Source organism: Lissotriton vulgaris, chromosome 5 (assembly GCF_964263255.1).
Source record: "Lissotriton vulgaris chromosome 5, aLisVul1.2, whole genome shotgun sequence".
NCBI classification, from domain to species: Eukaryota; Metazoa; Chordata; class Amphibia; order Caudata; family Salamandridae; genus Lissotriton; species Lissotriton vulgaris.
The window spans coordinates 1,264,989,021-1,265,016,619 of record NC_141693.1 but is presented as its reverse complement, the minus strand read 5'-3'; the positions used below and the strand labels follow the sequence as shown (position 1 = coordinate 1,265,016,619).

The window sequence follows — 27,599 nt, the reverse complement described above, 5'->3', positions numbered from 1 at the left end:
CGGGGCTAGATGTAGCCCCACTACAGTGACATTGGCAAATAGTCTCCAGCCTTCCCTTTTCTTACTTGTGAGTCACCCCTAAGGTAGGCCCCAGGTGCCCCTGTGGGCACGGTGGTGTATGTAAAAGGTAGGACATGTACTGATTTGTGTAACATGTCCTGGTAGTGAACTACAGAGAATTTTGTTTTTCAATATTGAAAGGTTATCTATCCAATAGGATAGAACGGGAGATTATTTATAAGATTTTATAAATATAACTTCCCATTGGGACCAGATGGGAAGGTAAAGTTTAGTATGACTGAACTCAGAATACAACAATGCATCTTTCAGTAAGGATGGTGTTTACATTCTGCGTTTGAAAATACCTCTTTTAGAAGGCAGGTATTTTCTAGCTTAGCCATCCTGCATGCCTCTACTGGCTTGTGGATTAGAAGTCTGGCTTCGTAGTGACAGGGGCTGGGGAAGTGCATTCATTGTAGAAAGCCACTGGGGGATTGAGGTGTGTCTGAGCTTTCCTGGATGAGTCAGGGCTGGGCTGAATAGACCTGGGCTGCATTTAGAGTAGCTGTAGGATATTTCCTTTCACCTGAATAGTCCTGGCCTGCCTTACATAATGCTGTCTCCACCCCCTGCCAGGCAGCTGCACCAGAAAGGACAGAACTGGATTTGGCTGAGCACAGAGCCTCTCTGACACCAGAGAACAAAGAGAAATGGAATATAAAATGTTTGGCCCAGAACCCAGACTTTTACATTACTTCTGGAAATCAAGAGGAACCTTTGCCAAGAAGAAGAGCTGGAGAAACTGAAGGAGAAGTACTGCCCCTTTGCTGTGTGCTGTGCCTCCTGCTTGAGCAAGATGTCCAAGGGTTTGAAGTACAGCTTGCATCCTGTTTTAAAGACTCAGGGATACAAAGACTGCACCATCAACTCCCTGAACTTCCTTTCTGGGAGTTCTGACCTGCCAAGAGGTGTCTCTGACTGTGTTGGGCCTCCTGAGGTTGTTCCTGCTGTTGGGAGCTAAAAAAGTAATGCAACTACGAAAAGCGCAATGCATCCGCACCTGTTTCCGATGCATCACCAAAGAAACCAATGCAGAGCCTGCCCGCGCCTGGAGAAATCCCTGCACACTGAATCCGAGATCACCACATCAATACCAATGCAGCCCTGCTGTGCACCTGCAAGAACCAATGCATTGTGGGACCACGGCTGGAGAAACCAACGCATAGCCATTGCCACAGTCGCATTGAGAATCAACTCATTTCTGATCCCCACACATCGCACTGGAGCGCCAAGTCTACAATAACCCCAGGGCTGCAGTAAGAAACTGACGCATCACCTCCCCTTGGACAACAGTGCAAACCATTTTCAGCTAGAGACACCCATTTCCAACAGTTAACTTATTACCTTTAATAAATGATAACTATTTATTGGGAGCAGGTAGGAAAGTCATGTTTGTTGGCTGTGGAATTGTAATGTAAACCCCTCTTGAATTGTGAACTTGTATTGTAAATCACAATTCAGAAAATTGTACTTTTAGGAAGGTGGCAGTTTCATGTCCTAACCATTTGGTGCCTGTCGCCTGCTCCTTGGTCACATTACTAGGAGTTGGCAGTTGACCTTTGTGTATTCCTCCCAGGCAGTATCACAAAGGAGGGTCTGCGTGTTGGCATAATAGGCCATCCTGCCTTTTTCTTATTTATAAAGCGATATAAAAAGGGATGATGGACGGAGCGTTTGAGCAAATCAAACACTCACCCCCAGTCAACTGATCTGGGTTTAATCCATAACCATTCTTTAGCTCACTCAGCCACCCCAGTTCAGACATGGCCATATTCAAATCAGTCTGATCCTGTGCCTCATGGGAACAGTCCAGCCCGAACTGCCAAGCCATGTCTTCCCTGGACCGGAAACAAGCATCCTGGGACCGGTTTTGGATTCATAATCCTCATCAGCCAGGCTATCTTGAATCCAGTGGCCAAGTGAGCAAGGGACTCACGTCTGAGCATACCCTGTCAACTTAGGGTGAACAAAGCGATAAAAAAGGGGATGATGGACAGAGCGTTTGAGCAAATCAAACACTCACCCCCAGTCAACTGATCTGGGTTTAATCCATCACCATTCTTTAGCTCACTCAGCCACCCCAGTTCAAACATGGCCATATGCAAATCAGTCTGACCCTGTGCCTCATTGGAACAGTCCAGCCCGAACTGCCAAGCCATGTCTTCCCAGGACCGGAAACAAGCATCCTGGGACCGGTTTCGGATTCATAATCCTCATCAGCCAGGCTATCTTGAATCCAGTGGCAAGTGAGCAAGGGACTCACGTCTGAGCATACCCTGTCAACTTAGGGTGAACAAAGCGATAAAAAAGGGGATGATGGACAGAGCGTTTGAGCAAATCAAACACTCACCCCCAGTCAACTGATCTGGGTTTAATCCATCACCATTCTTTAGCTCACTCAGCCACCCCAGTTCAAACATGGCCATATGCAAATCAGTCAGCCTCTGTGCTTCATGGGAACAGTCCAGCCCAAACGGCCAAGCCATGTCTTCCCTGGACCGGAAACAAGCATCCTCAGACCGGTTTCGGATTCATAATCCTCATCAGCCAGGCTATCTTGAATCCAGTGGCCAAGTGAGCAAGGGACTCACGTCTGAGCATACCCTACCAACTTAGGGCGAACAAAGCGATACAAAAGGGGATTATGGACGGAGAGTTTGAACAAATCAAACACTCACCCCCAGCCAACTGATTGGGTTTAATCCATCACCATTCTTTACCTCATTCAGCCACCCCAGTTCAGACATGGCCACATGCAAATCAGTCTGACCCTGTGCCTCATGGGAACAGTCCAGCCTGATATGCAAAGCCATGTCTTCAGACCGGAAACAAGCATCCTGGGACCGGTTTCGGATTCATAATCCTCATCAGCCAGGCTATCTTGAATCCAGTGGCCAAGTGAGCAAGAGACTCACGTCTGAGCATACCCTGCCATCTTAGGGCGAACAAAGCGATACAAAAGGGGTTGATGGACGGAGCGTTTGAGCAAATCAAACACTCACCTTTAGTCAACTGATCTGGGTTTAATCCATCACCATTCTTTAGTTCACTCAGCCACCCCAGTTCAGACATGGCCATATGCAAATCAGTCTGACCCTGTGCCTCATGGGAACAGTCCAGCCCAAAATGCCAAGCCATGTCTTTCCTGGACCGGAAACAAGCATCCTGGGACCGGTTTCAGATTCATAATCCTCATCAGCCAGGCTATCTTGAATCCAGTAGCCAAGTGAGCAAGGGACTCACGTCTGAGCATGCCCTGCCTACTTAGGGCGAACAAAGCGATACAAAAGGGGATGATGGATGGAGAGTTTGAGCAAATCAAACACTCACCCCCAATCAACTGATCTGGGTTTAATCCATCACAAATCTTTAGCTTACTCAGCCACCCCAGTTCAGACATGGCCATATGCAAATCAGTCTGACCCTGTGCCTCATGGGAACAGTCCAGCCCGAACTGCCAAACCATGTCTTCCCAGGACCAGAAACAAGCATCCTGGGACCGGTTTCGGATTCATAATCCTCATGAGCCTGGCTATCTTGAATCCAGTGGCCAAGTGACCAAGGGACTCACGTCTGAGAATACCCTGCCAACTTAGGGCGAACAAAGCGATACAAAAGGGGATGATGGACGGAGCGTTTGAGCAAATCAAACACTCACCGCCAGTCAACTGATCTGGGTTTAATCCAACACTAATCTTTAGCTCACTCAGCCACCCCAGTTCAGACATGGCCATATGCAAATCAGTCTGACCCTGTGCCTCATGGGAACAGTCCAGCCCGAACTGCCAAGCCATGTCTTCCCTGGACCGGAACGTGAGTTCCCCATTTTCGAGGTTGACCTCCCTAGCCGTTAGGCCAACTCTCCCTTGATGGCGAGGTTGTCGATAAGGGTGGTGGAGTTTGCGTTGTTGTTGTTCTCGAGGTGGAAGTTCAGGTCCCAGAAGAGGGTGTAGTCCGTGGAGGCGAGTGCATGTGTGCTGGCGAGGTCGGTGATGTGTTCGCTGAACTGTGCCCGGGGACAGTGTGGGTCTAGAGACGAGTGTTCCGCTGAGGGTGGATCCAGAAGTGCTGGTGTTTGGTGGTTTTGAGGGTGTTGTCTGCGTGGGTGGAGACCTGAAGGGTGGATTTGTGGACTATGGCTACCCTTCTCCAATTCCGTTGGTGCGATCCCTGCGGGTGATCTTGTAGCCGTCCGGGATGGCTATGGCGATGTTGGGCACCGAGGAGTCGTTCCACCAGCTCTCAGGCAGGAAGTCGACATCCGGGGCGGATGTGTCAAGCAGGTCCCAGAGCTCGACGGCATGTTTGCGTGCAGAGCGGATGTTGAGGAGTAAGCAGCGAAGGTGGTTGGGTCCCGTCTTTGGAGGTTTGGTGGCTCTGTTGCAGGTGAAGCTGCAGGTGCGGCAGCAGAAAGGTCCGTGGATGCGTTTCGGGATGGCCTGGAAGCAGTGGTGATCATGGTTGACATTGAGTGTGGGGAGGGTGATGGCATCGTAGCGGAGTCTGGTGTCTTAGCGTTTAGGGGGTCCAGGGGTTTTGGCGCTGGGAGTGGTCCGGAAATATAGTTTCCGGTTGTCAGTCACTTATAGAACATATTTCTAAATTCGTAGATTTCTTTTTAAAACCATTCCTGCCTCGAGTTAAATAATTTTAAGGGACACGACAGATTTCATTAATAAAATAGCGACAGTGGATTTTGAAGAGAATGTACACTATCTTGTGACATTAGACGTGGTATCACTATATACCCAGATTCCCCAGGATGAAGGCCTAGAAGCGATTGCATCATACCTAGAAACAAGAGAGAGGCCTACACAAGTACCAACAGACTTTATCATGTAGTTGGCGAGTTTCGCCCTGAGAAAAAACGACTTCAACTTTAATGGAGAGTTCTTTTATCAAGTCAGATGAGTTGCAATGGGGTGTCCTTTTGCCCCATGGCTGGCTGTGCTGTTCATGGTGAAATATGAGGATAAGTTAATTTATGATAACAACCCCTTTTCACAATTCATAAAAAATTGGATTTGATATATTGACGATGTTTTTATGGTTTGGTCCGGAAATGAGGAAGATTGAGATTTCACAATTGGCTTAACAACAGAACTCAAGAGATCAAGATCAGTCTAAATTACTCAAAAACTAAAATGCCCTTCCTAGATGTTAAGGTATATCCATCAGAGGGGGGCTTAGTCACTACTTTATTAAAAATAAAAAAAGATCAGAATAAAGCCCTGCATTTTCGGAGAAATCACCCCAGGAACTTAAAAGAAAATTTGCCCGACGGACAATATCTTCGAATACAAAGGAATTGTAACTATAAAGACGAATATACCATCCATGCAACAAAATTGACAGAAAATTTGAAGGATCAATGGTACCCAAAAAAACTGCTCAAAAGGGCAATGAAATGAGCATGGTGGACCCCTAGATAAGTCCTTCTTGAAAAAAATAAAAAAATACCATCTGAAAGAATTGTTTGTGTATCTACCTACTGTCCAAACTCAAACCGTCTGAAGAACATAATTAATCAGAATTGGCATCTTGTCAAACATCTAGATGACACACTACAAAACAAGCCATTGTTTGCCTTCAGAAAAGATCGTAGTATTTCAAACCAACTAGTATGTGCAGCTATGCCTCAAAAAGATCAGGTTTCAGTAAGATCATTCGTGGGACTGCAACCGATACAAGGGCACCACAAATGTGGCACTTGCATCTGTTGTGACACGACGGAAGAAGGAGCTCTTTTTGAACACAAAAGAATACATTGGAAGCATGATTCCTTCACTAATTGCAAGTCACGCAACGTAGTATATGGGATAAAATGCCCATGCAATATGTTGTGCATCGGCAAAACAAGTCACGAAATAAGAACAATAATCATTCAACATAAATCGCGAATTAAAAAGAACATCCAGACGGCCCCATTAGTTCACCACTGGAAACTACAGAACCATGATGAAAAGGATCTTAGATGAACTGTCAAAAAGTTGAGATGGATATCAGAGGAGGTGACATCTATGAAAAACTCTCCAGAAGAGAAGCAATGCTAATAGTGAAGTATAATATAGCTGAAAATGGCCTCAATGAAATGTCCGAAATCTATAAATTAAGCTAAAGGAACCAAAATCATATATTGTACGTATCAAGTCTTACATTTGTACCTTTTCAATTCAAATCTTTGTATTCGGGAAATGGAATTCTTCTAGTGATATGTGCTTCCTCCCAATATAAAAAATTGTTTATGACGAGATGTTCGGATGCATGACCATTACACAATCGGCATTTTTTCTGGTACTGATGGGAACCAGATTCTAAAATGTATGTGGCAGTATGCAAATGTACTCGTATATGGCACCGAGACAACGTACTTGCCAGTTGGAGCCTTAATAGGTTTGTGAGCGTCTGCCCCGTAAGTGAACAATAAAGTTGGATAAAACAATCGTTCCGAATGTGACCGAAAAAGATAGACCCAACATTTCAGGACATAAGAATTTCAACCAGCCCTCAAAAGAACCTCTGAATTTTTTATATGTCAAACCTTTGAAAACTTTTTGCAATACGGCGACCTTTTACCGATAGATTTATGCATTAAACTACAGCTCCCATGGGGCTCTACCAAAGATGACGTCTTCGAGTCAGATGACTCGACTGCATTGAATGCGGAAGTCAAAAAGAAGTTTGGACACGTTAGGACAGCAACTTTAACGGAGGTAAATATCGTTTCTGTCAAAACATTAACTGTTTCTGGCCACCGCATCCCGATTCAGAGCCTAATTGAAGATTCGGTATCTCGTTTGTAGGCTCCATTTAGTATTCACAGACAACGGCATCTATAAAACACTAAAAGAATAGGAGGCAGCGTTTGGGGTGTTGGAAAGTAAGTTGACTTTTGGGGTATTAATTATCGATCGTAATAGGTAAGATAACGTACATTAAACTGATGGTGTCATTTACAGGCAGTTCAATTGTCACAACTTCTCTAGAGTGTGTTACACGGCTACCTCGTGGAAGATTAAATATGTAAGTAAAGGGTTAATCCATTTGAATTGTGGTAAATTGAGTTGTAAGAGTCTCAGAGAGATGACTATTAGCGTCTTTTTTCTTGTCTCTTTTTTGTTGTAGCATATATTACCGGGTTGTATTGATAACTACTGTACAGAGGTAAGAGTTGAGAGAGCTATTTAGCATTGAGAGTCAATAGTGGGCCTCATGAAGTTTATACAAGATCAATTTCTATTGTTTTTCATCTGTGTGCTCCTGATGAGAGCTCTTAACTATTCCAGAGTTCGAAACGCGTAGACCAGTTGTTCTACCAGCTATAGAAAGTTAAAAAATTGATTTCAATTGTATCGAACTGGTTAACTTATAAGCTGTGACATTTTGCACTATGGCTGGTGTCTCTCAAACAGTATCCCAAAAAATGTCAGTTAAAAAAATTGCTATTTATTGATGTGTAGGTTGTTAAATGCAAGGTAATGTGTGAAGTGAGAATGAAATTTTAGAGTGTATATTTTGGAATTTTGTATATATAAAAATGTTTTTGGTACGAGGTATAATGTGAGTACTGTAATGAAATTTGAATGAAAAGTTGATTTTTGATGTAAAAAGTAAAAATAAAGGAATAAAACATTAATTCAAAGCGGAAAAAGAAGCCTAAAGTATATATTGTTGCATTCTCAATATGGGGTCCCACAAACAAGTATAGAAGTAAAGTAGCGATATTGGCAGTGGTGTTGTTTTGTTGTTTAGTGGAATAGAGCATCATGGTCACAGGTTCAAATTATGGTGGGTCCACTCAACCATTCACCCATCTGAGGGCAATAAAATGAGAACCATTGAGTTGTGCAAAGTTAAACATGTTATTCAGCATCAAGATACCCTTGGGTGAACGTGCACTTTAGAGATGCATGTTATGTTGAAGTTACATGTGGTGGGCATATGAGACCACTAGGATTAACTTATTTAAGTATTTCAATGGCATTTACCACACTGTCTACTGTCTCCAAATCTGTCTTTGCTCCTGTTGCCTTGAGGTGCATGTGGTTTGCACATGATGCAGATATATGGGAGCTCCTTTGCCCCGACTACTTTCATTCCCTTTTTTTCAAAGAAAGCCCCACTCCAGCTTTTCCCCCCCAGCAAGCAGCATCAGAATTCTTTTCACATAGTCCTATGGCGCTCACAGTGGTCACTTCCTACCCTTAGAAGCGTGTGATGGAATGGATGAGATGGGGCATGGTTTATGGTGTGCACAGCTGAATTGTGTTACTAAGCAACGCTAATTCATTGCTTTCTGCATGCTGACAATGAGTCAGATTATTGCAGTTCCATAGGGATCTGCCTACCTGTATATTTTAGGAAATATAATTCCGTAAGCAGATACTGGATAATTATGCAATTTCCTAATGGCCTTCAGTGGATGCTTAAGTACTTCTTTGTAGTCCAAAATCTACGCGTATGAGATATAAATTGCACCAGGTCTGTGTACTTTTTGTGATGCTTTACTCCAATTAAATAATCTGTGAATCAGTTCGATATGCTTTGCATTTTTTTATATCTAGCAGGACATAATCATGGTTTCATTCAACGTCCTATTTTTCGTTTGCGATTGTTCTGTTTGTGTTAGAAAAGATGGAGACTTTCTGCTTTTGAACTATCCCGGTGAAGTTCTTTGTAAATGGCTGGTCGCAAATATAGATGAAACTGGTTGGCCAATCACCGAAGAGAGAGATTTTAAAGCTATGATTCTTTTCCAGTCATCTGGTAAGCACAATAGGTAAACCTTTATATTCAATCAAAAATGTAACTTTATTTGGTTTTTCACAACCTTAAAGTATACATAAAAATAGCAAATAGTTTAAAAGCAAGATAAAATTACTGGATTGGCTAACAATTTACAGTTTATAAAACACAATCGCTTTCCGGATTCAAAATTTGATATTTCCCGGGTTTTTGGTATCAAAGTCTCTACAAGAGTCATATGGCCGGGATGCCCGCCACCCCCTCCCAACACCAATTCCCAATGGGAGAAGACAGACACAGGTTTGAACTTTTGGAAGGCGGGGGGGAGTTACCCCCCAGGCCGTATTTATTAAAATATGAAACAAAATTTAAAACATTGGCTAACCTTAACAGATCTATAATACAAAGGTTTCCTAGCCGAGTCTAGCATCCTGAAAATGCATACATTCTAAATTAAAATTGTACATCCTAGCATTAAGGGCCAACGGCAAGGTCTTAACCGGTGTCAGATCCCTACTACCAAAATCCCGCCCTCACGGTGTGAGTGGCGCATGCGCAGAGGACTTTACCCTCATTGCCAACTGTAACTTCGCTTGTCGTGGGGGCCCCCTTTCACTCTACGCCATCTCAAAGGTCATCCGAGTTCCCGTGTGAGGTATCTGTAGGAAGGACAGCGTGGACTCCCCCCCATCCCCACACTCTCTTCCGCCGGAGTGGATATCCGGCCCCCGGGAAATTCGTAGGAGGGGCATCTAGCCGCCTCCCCCCTGGGAGGGGCCTATGGCCGTCTCCCCCTAGGCGACCCATCCTTAGTGGGTGCCGCCTCCCTGTGGAAGGGGCCAATGTCCGCCTCCCCCCGGGCGCTCCCATCCATTCTGGGTGGCGCCCCCCTCTAGGGACCTTAAAATTACTGCTCACCGATCATGACCTTACCGCCGTTGTGGTTCAACGCTGACACTGAAAGACCCCCCCGCCAAATCTTCCTGGGGATCATGTGGGACCAGGCAATCGTGCACCCCGGGAGTTTCTTAGCCAACCAGCTAACTGCCGACAGGATGTGTTCTAATAACACTCGTCTTCCCAGCTTCACTAATTCATTGCCCCCCAGGTGTACTATGACTACAGATGGCGGTGACCTTTGCCGCCCTAAAAGACCCTCCAAAAACGATTGAAATTGGTCAAAACAGAGGCCGCCCTTCCCATGGAAGGTCACTCTGTACCCGTATTCCCCAGATGCGTGAATCGCGTCACCTGCCTTGAATACGTCCCCGGCGCGCCTCACATATGAGTGGCCCACGACCCACACCACTCTCTCTCCAGTCGGTGATCCTCGACCGCTGGTCTCCTGATGACGGGTCGACTTCCAATTCCGCCCCACGTGACAGGCTTGCGAAACTGTAATTCAAACAAAAGACAAGAAGCGTGAGTGCATGTCAATTGACTTTTACAACATGTGCAATCGCACATACCTTTTGAAGCAATTCGAGGACCAACGGCCAAGCTGTTTTACTTCCTCCGCACTCTGACCCCGGGCAGTAGCCTCAGTAGCAGCCCCTATCCTAAATGAGTGGGTCCCAAAATCGCACGGGTCCATGCCCGCGGCAGCGATTGTCAGTGCTAGCACCCTCTGAAACTGAAATCTCGTCAGTGGGGTGCCATCCTTGTGCCTAAGCAGGCTCCCCCCCTTGTAGCCGTCCTCTGTGCCAAGTATTCCTCTAAACACTTTATCGGACAAGTGGGGGACCCTCGTGCGCGCTGCACGACAACACTATCTCCCATAGCTACCTGGTCTGTCTTGGACCTGGCTATCGAGATTACCATTGAATCACCCCTTATTTGTACGTGATCCCTGCACAAGCCTCCCTCGATATCCTTCTTGTTCCTTGCCACGAGTTCGCTTACCCGCATAGCCCCATGGAATGCCAAGGCGAAAGCTGCCCAGAACAGAACTGCTTCAAAAGGGGAGGAGCACGTCTCATCCAGCTTTGCTAAAAGCAGAGACAATCTGTCTTAGCCAATCGGGCGCCTCGTATCCTGCTTGCGACCCTCGAGGCGTTGCCAGCCGCGGAGTGCCTTCCTAACCAAAAAGGAACCCGTCGGGTCACTTATGCCGTGCAGCTGTGCCATGAACGAAATGGCCGCCCTATGTCTATTGGCCGTTGCCGCTGATCGGCCTTCTCTGTGCAGCGCTACCAGGAACCCCAGGAAGGATTCCTCCTGACCCCAGCTCTGTCTCCCTGACGGACCCAAAAATGTGCAGTAGGAACGAAACGCTCCTTCGTAAGCCTTCCTTGTCCTGGGAGCTAAGCTGGCTGCCACAAGGTCTTGTAATCCGGGGCACCGATTAGCCATAGCGCTTCGGGGAACGGGGCCGCCACTAGGTCCGCTGTGGGTAGATCGCCCCTGAAAGCCTGCATGTGTGAACAAGAGAGTGCATCAGCTGCATTATTCAGTACACCTGGCACATGTTTTGCCCTGAACTGTACATTCAATTTCATGCAATGTAACACAATTTCTTTTAACAATCTCAAGATCCACTTGCAGCGGGCTGCCTGCTGATTAATGCACTCAACCACAGTCATATTGTCAGACCAAAACACCACCGAGCGGTCCCTAAAGTCGTCTGGCCATGCCAAAAGAGCAACCCAAATGGGAAGTAGCTCCAAGAACCCAATGTTACCTGTCAGACCGCTGGAGTGCCACCACGCCGGCCATACTTGCGCCGACCATCGGTTACCAAAGATGGCGCCAAATCCCACGCTCCAAGCTGAATCGGTCCACAAACCTAGTTCATCCGATGATGCTGGTGGTTTGTTCCACACAACTCGACCGTTGAAGTCAGCCAGAAATGCCAACCAAATGCGCATATCCTGGCGAACCTCGACAGTATCGTACAGTGGTGTCCCTCCTTGAGGCCAACCATAGCTTGTGCAATAGAGCGTGAGAAGGGGCGGGCCATTGGTATCACCCTTAAGGCAAAGTTAAGCTGACCCACTGTTTGCTGTAACTGGTGCAGGGTCACTTTCTCCTTGCCCAGGCATTGCGTCAAGGAAGCCCTAAACTTGGCCACCTTCTCCATTGGTACACGGAAACATCCTTCCACAGAATCGAGTTCAATTCCCAGAAACTCCAGTGAAGTAGATGGTCCAACCGTCTTACCTGGTGCCAATTGGACTCCGAACTCCCGCATGAGGATGCAGAAGTCCTGCAGCGCCTGCGCACATTTCGTATTGCCGGCCGCTCCCAAGAACAGGAAGTCATCTAGATAGTGCATAACGTGCCTATGCCCTGTGGTCTCGGTGAATGCCCACTCTAAAAAAACAGCGGAGTTTTTCAAAATAGGCACAAGAAATGGAGCAACCCATAGGCATGCATTTATCCATGTAATAACTACCTTGAAACGCAAAACCTAGCAAGCGCTGGTCCCGCGGGTGTACCGGGAGCAACCTAAATGCCGATTCGATGTCCGATTTCGCCATCAGCGCTCCGGGGCCCAGATGATTTAATATGGTAACGGCATCGTCGAACGACGCGTACCGAACTGAACAAATATCCGGGTTAATGGCTTCGTTCACCGAGGAACCCCTTGGGGCAGACAAGTTGTGAATGAGTCTAAACTCCCCTGGGTCTTTCTTTGGAACCACTCCTAGCGGTGAACACACAAAATCCGCCACCGGCGGGCATTGAAAAGGTCCCGCAACCCGCCCCAAGCTGACTTCTTTGGAAATTTTCTTTGCTGCTACGCTTGGGTTATGTTGGACCGATAACTGGTTTTTACAAAAGGAGTCCCCCCGAAAATCCCCCACCGGGATGTTGAAGCCATAAAGGAATCCATTCCTCAAAACCCCGGTGGATACATGATCCGGGTATTTGTTCAACCAAGGAGTCAAAGCCATGATATCGACAGATGTAGGCAATCGGTTCCCAAGCATCACCTCACTCTTGCTTAGACCCCCCTTTTCCTCCCGTTCCGCTGTTCTTTGATCTACAGCTACTCTCCGGGTGTGAGGAGTTCCCACAGCCCGCACACGCATGCCTGAACCTGAACCTACATGTTCCCTTTGGCCTGTTACAGTTGCCTCTATTGAAGCCCCAACAAACCCCCCGCTTGCCGCCATTTCCGCCGGTCTTGGGTTGAAATTCCCCACCGGCGCTTGCTCGAAAGGGCAATGCAGGCTTTTGACGAACTGACCCCGGCCCGCTCCCGCCCGGCGAGGACGTACCCGCCGCACCAGGCAAGAGCTGCTTGTGCCACGACAACGAGTCGAGGCAGTCCCAGGTCAAAGTTGCATCAAACTCTTTCGCTTTTCGGAATTTCATGTCATATCCTTTCCACTCGTTCCCCCCATACATGGTATAAAAATCCATAATCCTATTCTGGTAACAGGACAACTCGGTCATTACTTCCGGCTTTCGTTCACCCATGACTGCCGTAAATATCGAAAAGGCCTTTACCCAGTTTGTTACGGTCTCATCGACCCTAAATTCCGCCATCTTGGCCCACCATACACTGGGGTGCCATAAATCTTTCTGGGATTTTGCATATTCCATCTCGCGATGGTCAGTCAACAATGAAAACATATTCACATATTTTTCCCCCCATATCATTTCCTTTGTAGCCGCAGGGATGTGCTGGGCCACCCTTTCGCGCCTTGAAGGTAATGAACCTTCCCCTGCCATTGGTAATGGGTGCTTACCGGGTTCAACCGTCGTGTCTGCTGCCTTTTCCCGGCTAACCGTAGGTACTCCTGGCGCCACCTGTGGGGGAACAAAAGGAACATTCGCCGTCCCGGCTTCTCTCGACTGCCGTAACTGCTCGATTATTAGTCTAGCCTCCTCGGCCGGGTCCCCCGCGGCCACTGCCCCCCCGCTTTCTTCTTGAGCCAGGGTAATACTGCCGCTAACTGTATGGCCAGTTCCGGGGGCATCGGATCATCATTAACAGGGGTAATAACAACCGGGATTGGTAGACCCATATCTGGACTTGGTACCAGGCTGTCCGCCGGTGTGATGGGGGTGGCTGGGGGCACCTCAGGAACAGGATCCTCCCCGGAAACCGCCCTCCTCTTAATACGCTTCCCCCTACCCTCAGGGACGACTCCCGGCAAAGCCAGGCCCATTACCTTCTTAGAAACGGCCTGAGGGGTTGTTCTGGGCCGCTAACTGCTTTTTAACTTCGGCCAAACCTCGACCGATCGAATCAACTTTACCGAGTTTTCGGTTCATGATCGCCATTCGGTTCGACAAGGTGCGTAGTACCTTCTCCAGCTCGGAGCTCTTTCCCGCTTTCTTGCCTGCCATAGCTTAGTTTACTCCGCTCTAGTCGATCAACGAGGTCCCAGATCCTTCGCACTCAAGCTAACTGAAAGAGAAAAAACAAGGTTACAAGTTCTCAAAATTGCCGCTTGTTCCGTCGAGGGCTCACGAGCAACGAGTGGTGCAGCCTTCAGAGCACAGGAACAAGAGGACGCTTCTTCAGATTCCCGCTCTATTTATCCGTCTGCGAGAGGGCGGGGACCCTTCTTAGGTATGCCTACTGGGCGCGGTCTTCCGTGCGGGTGTCTAGGATAACCCCTCCTGGGCGGGAAAGGGCGCGCCCCGGCTACGCCACTTTGGGCATACCAGCAAAGCCACGCCTCCCGCCCAAAATGGTTTCCCGGGGGGGATCGGGGCACCCATCCATACGTTCGGGGGGACCGAGTGGTCGCCCCTTTCCATAAGTTTTACTCCACAGCATATTAGAACGATCGAAGATGCACCCAACCAGCCTGTGACCGCCTGCCTACAGGTGCGAAATCCTAAGGCATTGAAGGTGGATTTCAGCAAAATTCTTCTTTCGACTTTTACGGTCTCACAGGTGCACAGTAAATGACATAAACTTTCTGTTCGGTACACACAAAGGCGGCATGTCATTTCTTGCAGTTTTACTTTCCAGGTTGGAATTAGGTCCATGGAGCAGAGATCGCCCAGTCTATATGCCATGAATTTCTTTTTTAACTGTAGACTAAAGTGAGCTTCTAAATAAAGTTGTGGTTTTAGTCTTTTATAAGAATTAATTACTGTCCAGGTGTGACGGCGGTTGGCCAAGGTTCTTTTATCCTCTACCAGAGATAGAGACTTTGCATTTAATTTGCAAATTTTGTTGAACGATCTTCGTTCCAACTGGCTGTTCCAAATTTCTTCAATGTTTAATACTTCGATAGCAGTTCTCAGGTAAGAGCCCAAGGTGTATGGTTCGTTTTCATTGTATTGTTTCTTGATCTCCAGCCAACATAGGTTGTTTAGTGTACCTATTTCAGACTCTCTGATTTTCCAGCACCATTTTGCGAAGATAGCTTTCCGCTGGTAAAGTTGATTTTGCAGGCCGAATTCCAGGCGTATTTGTGCTGGGGATGCTCCTTTAAAAAGATTAAACACAGATTTTTATATTCTTATCTGTAGTTTATTAAGGATGTTGGTTTCTTTCCCGTGCCATATTTCTAATCCATAGGACAAGGTAGGGAACACTTGGGCTGCCATTACTTTTAAAATGTGACCATACGAGGGGCATTGTAGTTTCTTTTGGAGCAGTTTGTAAGCAAAGGTGAGTGATTTTGCTTTGGCTATAATATCCCCACTTTGATCCACCATGGACATATTTCTGCACAGTTTAATGCCCAAGTATTTATATGTGGCTATCTCCTCGATTTGGGTATTCTTAGTGTACCATTTAAAAGATCCTCGGGTTGGGCCTGCTAGTCTCACGACCTTTGTTTTTTTATTGTTAAGTTCCAGACCTACTAGGCCGAAGTACTCTTTTAGCTTGTTTATAACCCTCTGCAGGCCTATCGGTGTATGACTTAATACCACAATGTCATCTGCATATTGCAGGAACTGGATTGTTTCATTTCCCAATTTTGGTGGATGACCGTTTACCTGTTGGAGGTGGATATTTAGGTCGGCTAAGTATACATTAAAAAGACTTGGGGAGAGTACACAGCCTTGTTTTAACCCATTTTTTATGTGTGTTTTTGATGATAATATTCTTCCATCCCCAAGTTTTACTTTAGCCCATGTTCTACTATATAAGGCCTTTATTATATCTGTAAGATTCTGAGGGAGTCTCCAATCTTCTAACTTTTTCCATAAACGATCTCTTGGTACTCTATCGAAAGCTGATTTTAGGTCGACGTAGCATGCCAGTAATCCTGTCTTCTTTTTTCCAGCTTTTTCAATTAAAAGTGCCAAAACGGTAAGATTTGTAGTGCAACCCATGCCTTCCCTAAAACCGGTTTGGAACTTCGGGACTACTTTGTTTTAATTTATCCACTCTTGTAGGTGCCATAATATACAAGATGAGAAAAGGTTTGCCTCTACATCAATGAGGGCTATCAGCCTGAAGTTCCCAGGTTCCGTTCTACTCCCGTTTTTGTAAATAGGATGGAAGATATTACCGTACCAGGATCCTGGCATCTTTTTGTCAGTGAAGATTTGATTGAAGAATGGAGTGAGGTAATTTGCCCAGAAGTCGGGATCTTTTTTTAATATGGCATTTGGTAGCCCATTGGGGCCTGCTGCTCCTTCGGCTTTTAGTTCTTTTTATCAACAGGGTTGTTTGTTTCACTGTTGTTAATGGTGTTTCTGTTTCCCATTTGTCCGATATGTGGGAGGTTTCTATCTTTCCCGGTACTGGGCCCTTGTTTAATTCATTCCTTGCGTCTGTAATCCGGATGTCAGGCATGGGTGTATTGTATAGCTTGTCTATGTATTGTATCCACGATGTTTCACGTATTCCTATGTTTCGCTGTGTGCCAGTTCCTTTTGATAAGTTATTGATTAAGCTCCAGAATTCACTGCTGTTTGGTAGTTTGCTTGTCCTGAGCAAGTCTACCCATACTTTCCCGTTATGTATCCTTTTTGCCTTTCCGCATGCGTCTTTATATTCTTTTCGTAGTTTCACTATCCCGCTATTCATTGAGTTTTTTCCCTCCTTATTTATGGTAGCCATTTGCCTTAGTTTTTTTGCGATTTCCCTTTTTTTGTCTTGAAGCTTGGAGGTATACCATGGATGTTTATAGGCATCATATATAGATTTTACTATCGGTTTAGCAGGGAATTTTTCTAGCAATTTCATCTGTAAGTTCTCCCATTTTTTTGCTAGATCATTGTGAGCCAGGGTCTCAATGGTTTCTGCGTTTGTATACACAAATTCCATTATTTCGTTTGTTATGTTACCTCTCCATTTAAGTTTCCTAAGATTGGGATTATGGCTAGAAACCCAATACTCTCTTTATGTTGTATGTTTAAACTCAGTATTGTTTCTTGCGAGAAGTGATCGCTTTCTGGGCGAGGGATGATGCAAAAATGATTGATCTGCTGTGAGAGCTCGTTGCTGATTAGCTTGAAGTCTATTGTGGATTTTTTGTTACCACTTGAGTATGTTGTCTTTGCGGGTTGATCACCCTTTATATTACCATTTAGCGCCAGAAGTCCCAATGAGTCCAGTTCGTTCCTTATTTTTTGGATATTGCTTTTATTATCTTTGACACTGATCAGGTTACTGTTGAAATCACCAGTAATCAGCATCCTGTAGGATTGGTGGGTTATTTCTAATGTTTGTATTAAGTTTATTAGTTCCAACAGTTTTTTAGTCTTTGTAGACTTCTCTGGGTGGATGTAGACATTTAGGATCAATAGTTTCCATCCGCTGTGTTTTGTAAGTTGTTTATTTTCTAACTTTATGATTTGTATCCAGTTTTCCCCTGAATCCATTATCTCAGACTTCCAAGTGAAGTCGTTAGTTATGTAAGTAGACAAACCCCCCCTTGGGTGCCCACATTTTGCTATTTTTTTCTGCCATTACATGATGTTCTTCATAACCTGCAATTTGTCTCGGGGTAACATTCCATGTTTCTTGCAGGAGCATTATATTGAATGTTCCCAGGATGGCAATTGTGTCTTGGTCGTGTTCCATGTCTTTGAAACCGTGTACGTTCCAGGAGCAGATACTTATATTCCTTTCAGTTTTCTTGTTTTCATCAGTGTTTCTTAATTGCTCTATGCGACGTGAGCTGTTTCCATCAGGAGCGATGGGAATTCAAAGCTTGTGGAATCCATGACCAATCCTGGTCGTGTTCTGCTCGTTGTTTAGGTTGCCTTGTTGTTATCTTACTGGACTCAGGTTCCCTCCTTGTTTGTTGGGTGATTGATTCATTTCTTGCTCCTCTTAAAATGGAAGATGTTTTTCCTTTTCTGTATATTTCTGGTGGGGCCACGCTGTTTAGAAGGGGGTATGGATATTTTATAGGAATTGGATAGACTAGTATTATGCCCCATACTGCTAAATCTGCTTGTGTTGAAAAGATGAGGTCAGTTACCTCCTTTGATACCCAGGTTGTGCTGCTCGTTTCACATTCTGTGTCCTTGTTCGTTGGAACGAACTCTACTGATATTAGGTCATTTGAGGTTATTTCTCTTAATTTTGGGATCTCACGAAATAGCCTCAATAAATTACCCCGGTTCAGCGTGTCCATTGTTCCTTTTGTCTGATATTCCGGTCTGAATAATAATATGCGTCCTGTCACTGTGTCAACCTTTATATTAAGATTGCAACTAGAGGATAATGGTACAAATTACCAACATGTTTAAGTAAAAACCTACATTTGGCAATAACTTGATCCAATAATGGTCACTAAAAATGAATATGCATCTACTCACATAGGCCTTGCATTGCTCTCCAGAAATAAATGTAACACTTATGAAAAGGGCTCAAACGTTTAGCTTGTGGCACTACTATAAGGCAGCCATTTGTGGATAAACTATTTTATTTATGCAACTTTTTTCAGGAGGTTCAAGTTCAGGCTCATAATGTGTACTGTCTATTAAGAAAAACTGACTTATTTTGTTATGGATAAATTGTACATTTGTCCTTTAATATCAATATCTGTTTATTTATATATTCCGGCTAGCGCATGAAGACATATTGCAAGTAATCAATGTGTTCTTATCCCTGTTTTGAAATTTATATATAAATATATGTTTTTTTTAAAAAATTGTGAAGGAACAGTGTTATACGATTCCAAATATCTTTGAAGACTTAATTGCAAGCTATTCTGGCACAACGGAGGGTCTAAAACAGGTGTTATTTCAAAGGACATAGGAAGAAAAGCAGTTGATAATGGACTGTGGCAATCAGGAAAGCACTGGAAGACTTAAGAGGGTATTACGTGAACTCCAAGAGGAAGAAATTGCAGAGAAAATATGCGAGGACAAAAAGCCAAGCAGAGTGGACAGGATTATATAAGAGTTGCTAACCAAGCTCATGCCGAGAGCACAGCTTTTCAGCCTGGTGATGCAAGTTTGCGGATGAATTTGCAGAAACTTGAAAACCTGGGGCCTTATTTATGAAGGCCTTGTGTCAGTTTTGCGCCGCCGGTGCGTCACTTTTTGTGACACACCAGCGGTGTAAAAAATGTGCCTCGTTGCGCATATTTAAAAAAGTGATGCATCAAGGTAGATGCGTCACTTTTTAAACCCCTGCGCCACATTATACCTGCGTCAGGTATAATGTATGCAGAGGGGGCGTTCCCCCGCAAAAAGCCTGGTAATAGTGACACAGTGAAATCTATGAGATTTCACTGCGTCACTTTTAGGACGCTGTTGCGTCAAAATCTCACAGCAGGCATAAGACTGACGCAAGCCCTTTCACATGGGGCTTTCCCCATGTGAAAGGACGCATTGCTGGAGTTGTGTCACTTTTGTGACACACTCCAGCAATGCGTCACTTTTGCGCTTACAGATACGTCAGAAATACTGACGTATCTGTAACTCCTTGCGACATGATGCGTCATACATTAAATATGACGCATCAGGAATGTCATAAGGAATGCACAGTGAAAAGTGACGCATCGCTGTTTTCATGCAGCGATGCGTCACTTTTCATAAATGAGGCCCCTGGCCCTTTTAGCAGAGATGGCTAGTGTCCTTCATCCAAAATCTACACGTAAATATGATGAGGTAGAAGGTGAACATGAACTTGTCTTAGAGTCCCCACTTAAATCCACATATCAAGGACAAAAACATGCCTCCCTTTCACCACCTCACCAGTTAATACCTCAAAAAACTATTTCCTACACAAGAGCTGGCTGTTTCGAGCAATGGAGTAAAACCTACTAGACCCTGCAAACAAGATCCCAAAATAAAGGTACACTTGGCACCACATATTTTGACCCCACAAGGTTTTGAGGCTCATGGCTCACAGTCACACAGTGACTTTCCATCTCCAGCAACAGCTGTGGATGTGAACCATACCCTTTGCCATGATGACCCATTTGCAAGCAATGAAAGCTGTGACCATAATGTAAGCAAAGTGCTGCCATTATACCATTGCATATTGCATATTGTTATGCCTGTAAGCCAGCCTTTTTTCATTGGTGAACGTAACATGCCTTTTGCTGCCAAAACCACATAACTTCTACCTGTTATCTCTGCGATAAGCCTTGATATTTACTAAAACATTGAATTAATATGGTACATTCATTTCCTCAACAATAAGGCACATATACCTACCTATTAAAATGTGAATAAACAAATGGAAAACTGTTTGACATGATCAGAATAAATGATGGCCTAATGGTTGCTTTTCTTGTGTTTACCCCTCTGGGCAATGAAGAATTTTTTCACTTGATGATGGGGGAAAGTCCATCATTCAACACTGGTGTAATGTTTTATTATTATATATTTAAGTTAAATAGGAAATTGCATTTCCCCTTGTATGACCTAATTATGATTTGCTTTCTCCCTTAGGAAATGGTCTATAACTCGTTGTCCACAATTAATCAAAATTAAAGCTATTCTGTTGGCCCTGTTTCCTGTCTGAATGAGGAGTGTGAAGGGTTACAAGCTGAAAATGAACACTTAAAAGGTGCGTGCTTGAGATTCCACTTTCCATGTAAACCTCAACAAATTCCCATTAATAATCAATTTTTCCACCCAACACATGCATTGCCAAAAAGTATGCGTGTTATGTGTATATTGTATTTATTATCTGCTGCCTTTAACAACTGTATTTATTTGATTGTAGCACAGTTGCAATGCACTTGCAATAGGTAGTTGACTATACAGCATTTGCAAACTGTGCTGTCTGCTTTGACCAATTCGAGGAACTTAACAGATACAGCAGCATAAAATGTATGCAGTTGATCATTCACTGTACAACAGGTACTTTCTATCTATGCCACTCTTTTAGTACAGTTAAAATTTATATAGGACAAGCCTTATAGATTTCCTGCATGAGTACTTTGAACTCTTTCTGCATGCAATGCTCTTAAATATGGCTGCTTAATACTCCTGGAGCCAACCGAGCTAATATTACATTGTTAACCATGTATAGATGTCAAACCAAAATCAAAAAACACTCTCTTCCTATATATATTATTTAGTATGTTTACCTAACTTGATGCCAAATAGTTAATAGTTGTGTTACTATGCAGACTGAAAAGCAGCAGTTGGTGAAGGACTCAAATCATCCTTCACGGTTCAGAGATATTCTCGTTCCAGAGAAAAAATTGCACAAACTCTTGGAGTAAGCCAATGCAGCTTGGGACCGTGCAGGTTTTCTTCCCAATGGTATCAGCAAAATACTTTTTTCTCCAACAGAACTTGCATCTGCAAAAGGTGTAACAAAGGCTCGTGCTGTAACAGCTGTCCTTGATGAGGAGAAGGTTAATGCATTATTTGGTAAGATATTACAAATGTTCAAATTAACATTCAGTCGATCTTGGATCGTGAAAATGTATTATTATACATTGTGTTAAGTTATGTTTGCATATGTGGTCTTGTATCATATAATTGTACGATGACTCCATCATTACTTAACAGCTGTCTGCCAGAAGAGCAATGGGGCGGCTTGTAATTTATTACCAGTTTGTGCTGAATTTGTGCTACAAATGGCATGCAAATCTGATGCAAAGCCTTGAGTTGGGATTTGATTCTTAATCTGTAGGTCCAGGATAGGGGCTCAAACTGGATAAATGGGTGATAGCAAACTGCACTTATAAAATACTGTGCTTGCAGATTTTATTTAGACCTGATCAACTCTCCTAATAATTAGATTGGTTCTGTTTCCAGCACTTGGTTGTAAACTCCTATTTTGATTTCTGGTCACTATGCTAGTTTCTTAGACTGTTTTCCAAATATGAATATTGCAAGTAGAGTTCAGACTCACCGTGGTTGCCACCATGATGGCTTTGTAAAGATATCTAGCATTGATTTCTTTCTGTTTGCCGAGTAAGCGTGACAGCGTCTAGTGGACTTGACTATGGCATGTGTTTGTTTCAATGCCTCTACATTGGTACAGTCTTTCTTCCAAGTACCCCAGCATTTCAAAAGGGGGAAAGAGGCAGAGAAGACAGACTGCTACTTGGGGCTAGAACTGCCATTAGGGACCAGGGGCTAAACACCAGTTATGTGGTGGTGCTTTGTGTTCAATTTCTATTGTCAGTCACATTTGCTCTTTTAGAATTATCACTTTTACTGCAGATTTTGAGCTACAGAAAAGTACTCCTGCTCTTAGCCATGCCCACTCCTGCTGTGTTATATGAAGTTTTGGAGGGGACCCAACTTTTTATCATCATGGGTCTCATTGCACAAATTTTAAGACCTTTGTTGAAGGTGAACATTTTTTGTCCTCTTCCTGAAACTCCAACAGATTTCCTGAATCCACAACTTGCTGCTTCACTTTTAAGTTCATAAAGGGACTTTTTCTTTCTTCACCTTCTGCCCTCCTCTTCACCAATTTCATATTCTCACCTGTGCCTCTTTGACCAAATGCCCTTAATGTTACACGTATGAACCCTTGTAACACTAACCATATCTCATCTGGCACACTACATGAAATCATGGAATTGGAACTTTTTAAAGCCAGCCCAGCCCTATTAAAAACTAAAAATAGTTGTGGTAACATGATACTGATTTATGTTATTTGTTTTTCCAGAGTTCAACAAGTCTGTTGGCAGTGCCAACGGCTGACCACCACTGGACAACAGAAGTATGAGAAGGCTAAAAAGATTTGCAATGGTAGAAGAGGATTAAGGAAAACTCTGAATCTAGAATGAAACAACAAAGTTGCTGGTTAACTTTATGCCATTTGTTCTTGTTGCAGTAGTCTGGCCTTTTTTTCCTAGACTTTTTTTCCTTGGCTTTTTCTCTTGTTTGGTATCCTGGCATCTGTGGGGCCAAATATGTGCTATAGAGAAATAAACTTACATGTTGACACATCCGGTTTGATCATTGTCCTTTAACCACTGTTTTGTTTAGTCTTTTCCCACTGGTCACCATGTGAAACGGCTTCAGATAATGCTCTATGCCTCAAAATAAGGCAGGTGCCAGTGAGTCAGGAGTATAGGAGTAGCGGCACACATTGTTAAGCTTATCTGAATGCAAAGTATACCATTGTTGCAGACCACTTCTTTTGTTTGAAGGTGCTTGAGGTATTTCTGCAGCTCAAAGCCAAAAATATTATTTCTCAGATTTATTTTATACAGATGTCTAGCTCTCACTGTAGAGTTTAAAAAGTAATCTTTCCAAAGCAGGAGAAAATGAATCTGATTATTAGGACTGGATTTATAGAAGTTTTGGTTTGCTTAAGTTTTATAATGCGGACCTGAATCAAAATCCTTTTCAGGATTTGCAAACAAGAGCAAATTGGTATTTGGTACAACACTCATTCGAAATGGGAAAAGTTTCACGTTTGTCTAGACATAGTATTTTTTTGGTACCAGAAGGGTATGCTTCCAGTACAAAACCCAATGTGGACTCTCTCAGAAAACATTGCCTTATATTACCAATGTGTGTTCATGGCTCTTGGCTGCCTACTGGTGTAGTGGTGCTAGGGAGAGGGATAGACATGACACTTTCCTGCTCTCTTCCTGTTATGCAACACAGTCAATTATGGTGCTGCACTGCGTTCAGTGACAGTTTTGTAAATCTGGGCCTTTCTTTAGAACTCGTGGCATTGCAAAAGATTCTTGTTATTGTGTAAAAAAGACATATTAAATTCAAGTGGCCTGTTTTCGAAAGGAACGTACATTGAGGAGGTGGTCCTCCAAATTTTTTCCTACCAGCAAATCCATATTCCTGAACTACTAGTGGGATCCTGCAAGGGAATGCTGGCAGTCGGCCAACATGCTCCTAACATGGAATTGTCAAGGTTTAATCCAACCCGTAATGATTTATTAGTGGCCCACAGGCATTCTAAATTATTAAATAAATCATCTGGGAGTAATCTACACTTGGCCTTCAGTTGGCTTAAAATCATCCAAGAGTATTTCACAATAATCTGAAAGTCCTTACGTAGTCATCATTTAGTAATTCACACGGTAGTTGTCCTTAAATAATCCTGAGTAATCCATGCTAATTTTGAGTTGTAATTAAATCATCCTAGAGTAATCTGCACTCCTACTGAAAATTTTATTTGCCCATTCTAGAGTAATCAACTTCCATCCTGAGGTGGTTAAGGGATCATCCAGGAACAATAAACAGTCATCCTAAAGTAATCCACAGCCATCCTTAAATTGTCTAGAGCCCATCCTGGAGTGATTCTCACTCATCCTGAAGTTGTCAATTACTATTCATGGAGTTGTAAAAGGTAATCACTCCCTGCCAGTGGAGGTCATCAGAACAACATCCTAGAGTAGTTTTCGTGATGACTCTATAGAGTCATCTCATTTAAATATATCTTCCCATAGGCATACTTCATGATGGCTTGGGATGACTTCCCCAGATAATTACATGAATAGCTCAGCTGAAGTCATCAGATGACTTCAGAATGATCTTCCTTTTGACTAGGGAGTGTCTGACAATGTGCTTGGGTTCTCTAATCCCTTCTTTATTGTTCTTACTTGAGTGCAGTGCGTCAGCACCTGGTCTGGTAGACTTCCCTTTTTCTGAGCCACTCGCTGTACCTCACACAAGTACCTATGTTTGCTGTGGTTCCTTCTGTGAGAAGATCACGGTGCCTCACACAGGCACATAAGAGATCATCACGGAGTACATTGGCACACTACAGAGATATAAAGAAGAGACCGATTGCATTGCAAATGCTTGTTAATTGTGCTCTGAAGAGCATGGCATCCCCAAGCAGTAGGATAGGCGCCATTTCTCCCAACTGATGTTTAAGTTGTGTCTGTATTGCTAAGAGTTTTCAGAAAAACATGAATGCTGGTGTCCACTAGCTTTCTTTTGAGCACATTTAAAGAATGTCGCAGACACCCAAGCTGAAATCTGATAGGGCTTCATTTATGCCCAGGCAAATAGGTGCCATGCTAAAATGAGTTCCAAGTGCTTCTTGAATGCTTGTCGAGGTATTCTAACCAGGTCAGGGGAAGACAGTCCATGATATTGAGTTGCCTCCAGACACAATCATCAGGTAAAGAATATGACTATTTTGTAACTATTTGATAGAGGATCCAAGGACTAGATGCATGGATAGCCTCTGTGACTTTAAGGAGGGTTCCTCACATAAAGATTAAAAGCGCCAAATATTTAAATATTTTTTTTATTTAGAGGGCAGCCTGCCTTGTGATATGCATAATTTGATTTAATGGATTATTACATGAGCCGGGAGGCTGGTTGATGAGATGGGGAAAGTGAGGATGTTTTATGGCGAAAGGAAGCTGCACATTGTGATGGCAAATGGGTAAAATGTGCCCCTTACCCAACCTCCTTAGCCAGTAAAGCAACCCCCTCGGCCATAAGTATCCTGTCTTTAAAATATCTTGCAGCCCTGAGGAACTGCCACCACTAAAACAAGAACTGGCACCTCTTTCAGATTGAATTTATTGAGGATAAGAACAGCAAATATTTATTTTTAATTTTTTATGAATTACATGATGATGTGTAGAGGGGCAAAGAATTACGCATTTCGTAAAAGGTTTACCACAACACTCACACATTCAGAAACGAGCACACATAAGATCACACTGAAACAGTTCCCAGACATATGTGCTAAATAGTTTTTTTAAAAAATAGGACATGAAATAATCAAAAACAAATTACATATAATGGTTTCAATGATTATGATTGTGCTTGTCTACCTAGGACATGGCTTGATTATACTCACAGTTTCGCGTTTTTCTGCCTCCGCGTTTTTCTGCCTCTCTCTAGTTGATGGTCCATACGTCATGTTATTTTCAACAAGCTCCCGGGCCTGCACGTGGGCATTGGCAGTGCCGGGTATAGGAGTGCCCCTGTGGACATGCTGCAAGTGGAAAAGATACACGTTCACATGTTAAACTCAAGTACAAGGAAGAGGGAGTTCTCTGTTTCTGTTAAAACTTGGATGCAACGTGAATAAAAAATCCCAGGTATGGCAAATAACACTGTTGCAACCCTACAGTGCTGTGTCTCCTCTAAAATGTATGCTTATGCGGTAGTATGGTATTCAGAGTATTGCAATGCATCTTAGCTTTTGGCAACTAATGAACAAGTTGTGAATTGGTCATTTCCTGGGGTGAGTAGCTGAGTGGACCATCCAGCATCCACTCCTGCTGACACTATACTGAAATGAAAGACGTCACAATAACTTTCTTCTCCTCTGTGACGGTTCGAAGGCGCCCACTGCACCATAGTTCTGTCTGTCTTTTGCTCCCAGACCAGAAAGCAAACCGATTTCCCTTGCATTTATTTGACCCATATTACTAAATCACTTGCCTGCAAGTATTGTGACATTGAAAAAGGGTTACATTATATTTTGATATAAAAGTGGTATAACCATTTAAAATATATTTATTTATGTGGTGCAGTGCACTACGCTTTAGTCTTGATTTCGCAAAGGAGGACAATTCAAATTTTTTAACTACAGTAAAAATCAGGTTACAGCCCTGGGATTAAGCGTGATTGAAAATGGTAGTGGGTGAGTTAAACCCCTGTGTACACGAGGACAGCCTTGGTCAGGTGAAGTGCCCAGACTTCAGCCAAGGTTGGGTTTCACTTTTCTGAGTTCCCATTCCCTGCAGCCAGATGTCCCCTCCCAAAATGGATGAAAGATCACAATTCGGCAAATGATCCTGCTACTGACCAGGACCCATTTTTCCCACCAATTTCTTAAACTTGTTTGTTACCTTTGCACTTTATGAAACCTAAAAGTATTTTTTTTTTAAATGGCAAAGTTGCACCTGTAATACCACTTCTAAAACAAAAAAGAAAGTGATTATCCGTTATAAACTTTATTCGGTCATTACGACCATTAAAGTGCAAGTGCTTACAACACAATGATCCAACATTATAAATAAAATAGAACATCATTAAATAATACACATCTATTAAAAATATTATTATATTATCACTGTTGGAATAGAAGTATATTTGATTATCAGAAAATGCACATCAAAGCCACACATTTTCATAGAAAATTAAGCAAATGGTACTAAGCTATGCTCTATCATTAGAAGTTCATATAAGTGAAACAATATGGCAAACTTGCCTAAAGGTAAAATTCAGGGAGAGGTATATTAAATCCTTGGACAAAGCATAGTTTTTCATGGTGCTTCATGGCCAAAAAGGAATTTCTGGCATGGGTCATGTTTTGTGTTTGGTTGATTTAAGTGTATCACCGTTGAGACCTCAGCTAAAATACTAGATTCAGCCATGTGGGCACATCATATGAGAATAAAAATACACAAGACATAGTTCACTGATAGGAATGACTGATGAAGGTTCCAGCCCACAGTAGACCAAGACCAACTGGATTACGCTCACCTCTGGCGACACCCTCAGGATCATCAAAAGCATCCACTGCTGAGCCCTCTCAGATCCCT

The 27,599-nt window shown here is 43.6% G+C and overlaps 1 pseudogene; it reads left to right on the top strand.

Annotated features, from left to right (window-relative positions):
- The first annotated feature begins 8,636 nt into the window (after window positions 1-8,636).
- On the top strand, window positions 8,637-22,919 carry LOC147712433 (uncharacterized; annotated as a pseudogene).
- The last annotated feature ends 4,680 nt before the right edge of the window (window positions 22,920-27,599 follow it).